Source organism: Hyla sarda, chromosome 6, assembly GCF_029499605.1.
Source record: "Hyla sarda isolate aHylSar1 chromosome 6, aHylSar1.hap1, whole genome shotgun sequence".
NCBI lineage: Eukaryota > Metazoa > Chordata > Amphibia > Anura > Hylidae > Hyla > Hyla sarda.
This window is the reverse complement of record NC_079194.1, coordinates 199,811,369-199,821,952: the sequence shown is the minus strand read 5'-3', so window position 1 is coordinate 199,821,952 and position 10,584 is coordinate 199,811,369. Positions and strand designations below refer to the sequence as shown.

The 10,584-nt window shown below is 40.3% G+C and overlaps 1 protein-coding gene across 1 annotated transcript in view; it reads left to right on the top strand.

The window, feature by feature from the left end:
- Positions 1–1,087: 1,087 nt before the first annotated feature.
- Positions 1,088–10,584, top strand: part of CPNE2 (copine 2) — a 161,193-nt gene continuing 151,696 nt past the window's right edge. Inside the window, exon 1 of the mRNA XM_056526169.1 lies at positions 1,088–1,453. The gene's annotated coding sequence lies outside the window, so the exon portion shown is untranslated. The remainder of the gene's footprint in view (positions 1,454–10,584) is intronic.

The window sequence follows — 10,584 nt, the reverse complement described above, 5'->3', positions numbered from 1 at the left end:
CTGGAGTGAAAGGCTGACTTGGTCAGCTCATTTTTGCCCCATATGCGGTTTTCCACCAGACCTAAAATCGTAGTTGACCACGATTTTAGGTGCGATGGGAAAACCGCATACGGGGCAAAAATTAGCCAACCGGAGTCAGCGTTTCACTCCGGTCAGCTCATTGAAATGAATTACATAAGAGACCGCATACGAAGGCATACGCGAGTGCAAGTTTGCAGTTACCCCTGCCGTATGCGGTCCCGTATGGGACAAAACGTGATGTGAACCCAGCCTAACATTGGAGAATAAAAGGCTTATTGCCATGTACATAGACAGGTTTGTCATTCTTTGTAGTAAGGGTGAAAGGGTGAAATAGCATTATTATTTGTTACCTATCGTTCCCTAAAATGGTGTATACCTATAAAGGGGCTTGTGATTATAGCTTTTTATCAGAAGAACATGTGGTAGAGGGTGTGATGCAGGGCAGATGGTATTAACCCCTTGTATCCGTGACACCACGGCGTGATTTATCCTCAATAACAGCCGAAGGTATACCACTGGATCCTGGGCTAGGCACGGGGGCAATAATGACTCCAACGCCAAGATCACTGATACCTCACAGGGTTACACTTACATGACAACTGGTGATCACATGTGAACATTTCTTAAAGCAGTAACACTGTTATATACATTCTACAGTCTAACACATGGCAGAAAATATATATACAGAAGGGGACAGATGTTGGGGGCCCAGGGGACACTGCAGGGAGGCTGCCTGACAGGAAAGCAAGGTTTACAGGGGTATAACTCCTGTACTGGGCCACCACAAACACACCTCAAGGGGTTAATGCCGCGCGCTTTTCGGAACAATTTTTTCGTGTGGAATTGAATTGTCACCCAGTGATAAATGCCCCTGCTTGTCGGCTGGATTGGGGCATTTCTTGCCATGTTTACATGGTGCTGTTATCAATACATATACTTGTAGATATCAGCCAGAATAACTGTATGGATGCAGTGGCACCACATGAGGGCACATACACATGGGCACATGAATAAGATGACTGGCAGAGCCCGGGCCATGCTTTGAGGTGGGAGACCCGGAATACACACAGCCTGGATGTGTCAGTGCATTCTTACTATATTCCCACCCAGAGGGGAGGAGACGCCTGAGAAACAGAACAGAGAATCACAGAGACTGGAGATCAGCGGAGCTGGGGGAAGGAGACGCTGCAAAGTGCCAGCAACATGACCTGGAGCTCAGGAATCTGCTAGGAGCCACCGAGGAGATGTCCCAGGGACCCACAATTGTGCCCAGCTCCTGAAGAGACAGCGGGACCCACTGTACAAAGGAAGTGGCAGCACATCACCACCAGGCACTGCACCAACTCACCAGCTATCTGTGCCCAGCTCCTCACATGGAAGAAGTGCTGTGCGGGGCACAAGTCTTTGGGTAGTGGAGCCAGGAGCCTAAACTGTGAGTAGAAGTTCTCTACCAGCCCCTCTGGAGCCTCAGTGTAATGCTCATGTGCTGCCCTATAATGCCCCAGTCTACTAGATTGGCTGTGGGACTGTGTACAGACATGTAGTGTGTACTGTGCTTATGTACCAGGCTGTGTGCCCATCTGATGGGCTTTATGACTTCATTATTGATATACCTTCTGTGATATACCAATAGCACCAACCTGTAATATACCAGCACTATAATATACCACCTGTAATATACAAACAGTACAGCAGTTATACCATCTATAATATACTAGTGCCATGATTGCACTACTTGTAATATCAGCAGTACTATTATACCACCTGTAATATATTAGCGGCATAATTATACTACCTGTAATATACCAGTGCCATGATTATACCACCTGTAATATACCAGTGCCATGATTATACCACCTGTAATATATTAGCGGCATAATTATACTACCTGTAATATACCAGTGCCATGATTATACCACCTGTAATATACCAGTGCCATGATTATACTACCTGTAATATACCAGTGCCATGATTATACTACCTGTAATATACCAGTGCCATGATTATACCACCTGTAATATACCAGTGCCATGATTATACTACCTATAATATACCATTGCCATCATTATACCATCTGTAATCTACCAGTGCCATCATTATACCATCTGTAATCTACCAGTGCCATGATTATACCACCTGTAATATACCAGTGCCATTGTTATACTACCTGTAATATACCAGCACCATGATTATACCACCTGTAATATACCAGCACCATGATTATACCACCTGTAATATACCAGTGCCATCATTATACCATCTGTAATCTACCAGTGCCATGATTATACCACCTGTAATATACCAGCACCATGATTATACTACCTGTAATATACCAGTGCCATGATTGCACTACCATTATGCTTCCTGTAATATATCATCACCATTATATTACCTGTAATATACCAGCACCACTATTTGACTACTTGTAATATGCCAGCATCACTTTTATACTATTGGCATATTGCAAGTAGTATAATAGTGGTGCTGGTATATTACAGGTAATATAATGCTGCTGGTTTTATATTTCAGGTAGTAGTATATTACAGGTGGTATAGTAGTGGTGCTGGTATATTACAGGTAATATAATGGTGCTGCTTTTATATTACAGGTAGTAGTATATTACAGGTGGTATAATAGTGGGGCTGGTATATTACAGGTAATATAATGGTGCTGCTTTTATATTACAGGTAGTAGTATATTACAGGTAGTATAATAGTGGGGCTGGTATATTACAGGTAATATAATGGTGCTGGTTTTATATTACAGGTAGTAGTATATTACAGGCAGTATAATAGTGGTGCTGGTATATTACAGGTAATATAATGGTGCTGCTTTTATATTACAGGTAGTAGTATATTACAGGTAGTATAATAGTGGGGCTGGTATATTACAGGTAATATAATGGTGCTGCTTTTATATTACAGGTAGTAGTATATTACAGGTAGTATAATAGTGGGGCTGGTATATTACAGGTAATATAATGGTGCTGGTTTTATATTTCAGGTAGTAGTATATTACAGGTAGTATAATAGTGGTGCTGGTATATTACAGGTAATATAATGGTGCTGGTTTTATATTTCAGGTAGTAGTATATTACAGGTAGTATAATAGTGGTGCTGGTATATTACAGGTAATATAATGGTGCTGCTTTTATATTACAGGTAGTAGTATATTACAGGTAGTATAATAGTGGGGCTGGTATATTACAGGTAATATAATGGTGCTGCTTTTATATTACAGGTAGTAGTATATTACAGGCAGTATAATAGTGGTGCTGGTATATTACAGGTAATATAATGGTGCTGCTTTTATATTACAGGTAGTAGTATATTACAGGTGGTATAGTAGTGGTGCTGGTATATTACAGGTAATATAATGGTGCTGCTTTTATATTACAGGTAGTAGTATATTACAGGTAGTATAATAGTGGTGCTGGTATATTACAGGTAATATAATGGTGCTGCTTTTATATTACAGGTAGTAGTATATTACAGGCAGTATAATAGTGGTGCTGGTATATTACAGGTAATATAATGGTTCTGCTTTTATATTACAGGTAGTAGTATATTACAGGCAGTATAATAGTGGTGCTGGTATATTACAGGTAATATAATGGTGCTGCTTTTATATTACAGGTAGTAGTATATTACAGGTAGTATAATAGTGGTGCTGGTATATTACAGGTAATATAATGGTGCTGCTTTTATATTACAGGTAGTAGTATATAACAGGTAGTATAATAGTGGTGCTGGTATATTACAGGTAATATAATGGTGCTGCTTTTATATTACAGGTAGTAGTATATTACAGGTAGTATAATAGTGGTGCTGGTATATTACAGGTAATATAATGGTGCTGCTTTTATATTACAGGTAGTAGTATATTACAGGTAGTATAATAGTGGTGCTGGTATATTACAGGTAATATAATGGTGCTGCTTTTATATTACAGGTAGTAGTATATTACAGGCAGTATAATAGTGGTGCTGGTATATTACAGGTAATATAATGGTGCTGCTTTTCTATTACAGGTAGTAGTATATTACAGGTAGTATAATAGTGGTGCTGGTATATTACAGGTAATATAATGGTGCTGCTTTTATATTACAGGTAGTAGTATATTACAGGTGGTATTATCATGGCCAGCAGGTGGTATAATTACAGTAAATACAATGGTGGTGCTGGAATATTACAGGTATTGTAATGGGGGTCCTGGTATTCCAACACCTTCTTAATATCACATGGAATATACTAACACCACTATTATACTACCTATAATATATCAGCAGGATCACTAGACTATTTGTATATACTATTATATACACTGCAGCTGTCCAACCACTTTTGTCCTAAAATGATTTTTGCCATGTAGAATACCCATACAGCCTCACGTCTTCTTGCAGATCCCGTCACACTACACCTTCTTAGGCTGCTTTCACACTATAAAGTTCTTCCGTTTTAAAGAGCCATTATAATGTTCCATTATGAAAACCCTTGAAACAGCCATTAAACCGGTGTTACATTATCCGTTTTAACCCGTCATAGCCCGTTATTAATAACGGACGTTATTTTGTGACGAGAGAAAAATAGCACATGTACCGTTTTTTCTCCTGTCACAAATAACGTCTGTTATTAATAACGGGCTATGACGGGTTAAAACGGATAATGTAAAAATCCCACAGACTTTAATGGGATTTTGTAACAGCAGTATGGGATTTTGTAACTGCCGTTTTTAAGGGTTTTGATAACGAAATTATTATCACGGCTCTTTAAAACGGAAGAACTTTATAGTGTGAAAGCAGCTTTACACGTGTTACCTACAAGGCTGAGCGAGTGTAACCACAAAGAGTTCCTTGTTTTACTTTCTATGTCTTGTGATCGTCCTTACAGTATGGTGTACATTACATATCCCCCCCCCCCCCCATATAGCCCCCCCTTCCAGACTCCAGATATAAAACAGTTTTGCAGTAATATATCACCCAGCGCATGTATTTTGGAATAACATGCTGGTCTATCATTCAGTATTATGGTAAAATTTGGTGTCACTTAGACACTGAGGCCCAGATTCATCAAAGAATGTCTCCGGTAGAGTTATTTTCCCACGTTTATTTGGGTGGTGGGTTTGACTAGCGTGCATCTTATTTATCAAGAAGGTTCAGCAGGATAATGAATTTTGCGCAGCTCTGCTGTGATGGGAAAAGCTCTACCACATACACTTTTTCTAGACGCTTGTGAGGGAGGGAAGTAGACACTTTCCCGGGTCCTGAATTTGGCAGGTTAGGTGTTTTTACTTAATTTCACAGAGCTGCCGGGACATTTTTACTTGCATTTAGACGCTACAATCAAATTTGATTGCAGTGTCTAAGGGGTTAAAGCTAGGCATCACCGTGATCGGTGATGTCTGGCATTAGAGATGGGTTCTGGTGGCAGATAGCCGCCAGGACCACCCAGCTATGACCTGCACTCAGCTCCTGAACGCATGTCATAGAAGCGGAGTGGGACGCTGTTGTCTACAAGAGGTTAAAGGTTGAATTGCGGAAGGTATTATTATCACGCCTACTGATAGGTGGTGAAGCTTTGCGCCTAAAAAAATAGCGACTTTTGACAATAGTCACAAATGATAAATACGTGAGCACTGCATGGTCAAAAAGAAAAAGTTCCACAGGTAGTCAAAAAGAGTGAAACTGTCTATATCAAAAGGCGCATTAAAAGTCGCTAATTATGCTGCTTGTGTCTGGACTGCGCCAAAACATAGACAGAAAAAAAATGCTCTAAAAGCAATGAAAAATCTCCCCCTAAGACCCTTAAGAATTAAAGGCGTCGGATAGATAGCTTGTGATATCTCAAGGGGTTAAGCAGTGTTTCCCAAAGGCCAAAGGCTGTTAGCGCATGCCGGAAGTTGTAGTTTTGCAACAGCTGGGGGCACGGTGGTTGGGAAGCACTGGGTTAATGTGATGCACTTGTGCAAGTTTTGTTTGTACCTATGGCTTTATAGTGAGCAGCCAGTTAAAAGCTTAATGTAACTAATCCTTTATAAGTGGCACTGTATATACTATTACCCAGGGATCAAGTCCTGGGGAAAAAAAGTGCAGGAACTCACCCAAGATTTTATACTGAAGGGCTGGTCCTGCAGAACTACTGCTAATGGGAACAGTGTTTCTGCTGTGGAACTCAGTTCCCACGCATTCCTGCAGGACTTGAGCCCTGCTATTACCGCCGTGTGCATTGTGTTGGCTGTTCCAAAACTACAAACCCCATCATGCTTTGGCCGCCAAAGGCTGTGGTTCTGGTACAACTGGCAATGCCAGCTGTTATCTACAAATCGCCCTTAAGTACAGTGATCCCTCAACTTACAATGGCCTCAACATACAACAGTTTCAACATACAATGGTCTTTTCTGCACCATTGTAACTTGAAACCAGACTCAACATACAATGCTATGGACAGTCCAGATCTGTGAAACGTGTCAATGGCTGGAAGAACTGACCAATCAGAATGGGCAATTTACTGGTAAAACACCTGTATTACTGAAGTGTATGCACTGACTGATGTCTGGTAGCGCCCCCTACAGTACAGGGAGGTATTACATGTTCTTTACTCTTTACCTGTACCAGGGTTACCTGCTTCTTTGGACACCAGGTGAGGGCGACTCCATGTTACTTTTTTAGGACATTGTATGTACTGTACAGGACCCTGAAGAAGCTCCTGTCCCCTACATAGACCAGTGTTTCCCAAGCAGGGTGCCCTCAGCTGTTGCAAAACTACAACTCTCAGCATGCCCGGACAGCCTTTGGCTGTCCGGGCATGCTGGGAGTTGTAGTTTTGCAACAGATGGAGGCTCCCTGCTTGGGGAACACTGACATAGACAGTGATTTACAGCTCCCAGCAGATCTTTTATACTTTATATATAAGGACTTGCTATATCTAGATTAGTTATCTACTTAGTTTTCTTTAATCCTCACTTTTTTCCTATTTTTGGATGACATTTTGGTGGCTTCAGAACCAATTACCAGGTTTCCATAGAGTTCTGATCTCAACATACAATGGTTTTAACATACAATGGTCGCCCCAGAACCAATTAATATTGTAACTTGAGGGACCACTGTATTGCTTTGTGGGTAAAGACATTGGTGGAGATTTATCAAAACCTGTCCGGAGGAAAAGTTGCTGAGTTGCCCATAGCAACCAATCAGATCGCTTCTTTCATTTTGCAGAGGCCTTTTCAAAAATGAAAGAAGCGATCTGATTGGTTGCTATGGGCAACTCAGCAACCTTTCCTCTGGATAGGTTTTGATATATCTCCCCCATATTGTATACGCCATGAGGAATAGGTTGGTGCTCTTGTTGTACATCCGCTTCATCTTGAAATTACCACATAAGTGTGAGAGAGCAGGAAATAATTGTTCCTGTATGTGTCTCGGAAGCCTTGCTGTACAAAGCACACTTGTGACTGGCAGCTTATGACGCACAGGGTGGCTCTGATGTGGTGCCTGCAGCATTGCCATAGAGCTGCCAGTTATGTGCTGCTGCACCCAAAACAGACTGATGCTCTGCAGTGGAGGGAATGGCGTCCAATGGAATGTGCACATATACAGATATAGTGAAGTGATAAAATTGTCATTTGACATAAAATAATCCTGCCATATCCCCCCAAGCTACCAGTGCTGCATCGGTCTCATTCTACCCTGCTCCTCGAGTGACACCGCCAGATCTACATAATCTGTTGCTTTGTTACTACCAAACAATGCCTGCATTCCTATGTCATATTGTGGCCACCAACACACTTAGCTCAGCTACTTCTGAACATTGTTCTCTTGGGTGTTAAGCAGATATATATATGGACATTTATCAACGGGTCTAGTCAGGTTTTCTTAACTATAATTGTCGCAAAATTGTCGCAACTGCGACTACGCGATTTTTCGTGCGACATTTTGACTGGAAAGTGAGAAAAGCAAGTTTTCCAAAAATTAACTACCTAGTAATAATTTTAAAATGGACTACGGGTAGTCAGGTATTTATTAACTGCGACAGTTCACAACTGCGCAAAAAAAAAGTCGCAACAGGGTTAAAAATTGACTAAATTTACTCCAGCTCAAACATGGAGCAGAAAAAGCTACTACCAAAGTAAAAAAAGGAAAAATTGCTTACGTGAAAGAAAATTATCAACAGGCTGAAACCAGTTGATAAATAAGTCACACATAAGCAAAAAAAAAAGTAAGGAAAAAATTACAAAAAAAAAAAAAGAATACATAAGCAAACATTGATAAATGTCCCTCATAGTGCTTAACCCCTTAAGGACGCAGGACGTAAATGTACGTCCTGGTGCGGTGGTACTTAACGCACCAGGACGTACATTTACGTCCTAAGCATAACCGCGGGCATCGGAGCGATGCCCGTGTCATGCGCGGCTGATCCCGGCTGCTGATCGCAGCCAGGGACCCGCGGGCGTCCGCCATTAACCCCTCAGGTGCCGGGATCAATACAGATCCCGGCATCTGCGGCAGTGCGCGATTTGAATGAATGATCGGATCGCCCGCAGCGCTGCTGCGGGGATACGATCATTCATAACGCCGCACGGAGGTCCCCTCTCCTTCCTCCGTGTGGCTCCCGGCGTCTCCTGCTCTGGTCTGTGATCGAGCAGACCAGAGCAGGAGATGACCGATAATACTGATCTGTTCTATTTCCTATACATAGAACAGATCAGTATTAGCAATCATGGTATTGCTATGAATAGTCCCCTATGGGGACTATTCAAGTGTAAAAGAAAAAGTAAAAAAATGTAAAAGTAAAAGTAAAAAAAAAGTGAAAAATCCCCTCCCCCAATAAAAAAGTAAAACGTCCGTTTTTTCCTATTTTACCCCCAAAAAGCGCAAAATTTTTTTTTATAGACATATTTGGTATCGCCGCGTGCGTAAATGTCCGAACTATTAAAATAAAATGTTAATGATCCCGTACGGTTAACGGCGTGAACGAAAAAAAAAAATAAGTCCAAAATTCCTACTTTTGTAATACATTTTATTAAAAAAAAAATTATAAAAAATGTATTAAAAGTTTTTTATATGCAAATGGGGTATCAAAAAAAAGTACAGATCATGGCGCAAAAAATGAGCCCCCATACCGCCGCTTATACGGAAAAATAAAAAAGTTATAGGTCATCAAAATAAAGGGATTATAAACGTACTAATTTGGTTAAAAAGTTTGTGATTTTTTTTAAGCGCAACAATAATATAAAAGTATGTAATAATGGGTATCATTTTAATTGTATTGACCCTCAGAATAAAGAACACACATCATTTTTACCATAAATTGTACGGCGTGAAAACGAAACCTTCCAAAATTAGCAAAATTGCGTTTTTCGTTTTAATTTCCCCACAAAAATAGTGTTTTTTGGTTGCGCCATACATTTTATGATATAATGAGTTATGTCATTACAAAGGACAACTGGTCGCGCAAAAAACAAGCCCTCATACTAGTCTGTGGATGAAAATATAAAAGAGTTATGATTTTTAGAAGGTGAGGAGGAAAAAATGAAAACGTAAAAATTTAATTGTCTGAGTCCTTAAGGCCAAACTGGGCTGAGTCCTTAAGGGGTTAAAGGGGTATCCCGGTGGAAAACTTTATTTATTTATTTATTTATCAACTGGTGCCAAAAAGTTAAACAGATTTGTAAATTACTTCTATTAAAAAATCTTTATCCTTCCAGTACTTATTAGCTGCTGAATACTACAGATGAAATTCTTTTCTTTTTGGAACACAGTGCTCTCTGCTGATATCATGACCACAGTGCTCTCTGCTGACATCTCTGTCCATTATAGGAACTGTCCAGAGCAGCATATGTTTTCTATGGGGATTTTCTCCTACTCTGGACAGTTCTTAAAATGGACAGAGATGTCAGCAGAGAGCACTGTGCTCATGATGTCAGCAGAGAGCTATGTATTTCAAAAAGAAAACAATTTCCTCTGTAGTATTCAGCATAAAATAAGTACTGGAAGGATTAAAAAAATTTTTTAATAGAAGTCATTTACAAATCTGTTTAACTTTCTGGCACCAGTTGATTAAAAAAAAAAAAAAAAAAAAAAAAAAGGTTTCCACCGGAGTACCCCTTTAAAACCTTTATACTGTGTATAAGTCCCTAACTTCCCATCTCAGGGATATGGCTGTATTGTTCTTTTAGATGTTATGAGTCCATACAAGCTGTTCTATGGATGTGTTATATAGGGTACATCCATAGGAAGCCACAAGATAAAAAAGTGCCTTGTCCTCCAATGCAGGTATAGTACTTTAAGGGTAGGGTCACACGTAGCATATACACTTCATATTTTCTGCAGCTGATTTTGCTACACATTGACTTAGCTGAGCCGGAAAATATGCAGCAGCAAAGGTATGCAGCATATATGCTACGTGTGACCATACTCTAACAGTGTTTTCCAACCAGTGTGCCTCCAGCTGTTGCAAAACTACAACTCCCAGCATGCCCGGACAGCCAAAGGCTGTCCGGGCATGCTGGGAGTTATAGTTTTGCAACAGCTGGAGGCACACTGGTTAGAAAACATATACTGTAAGA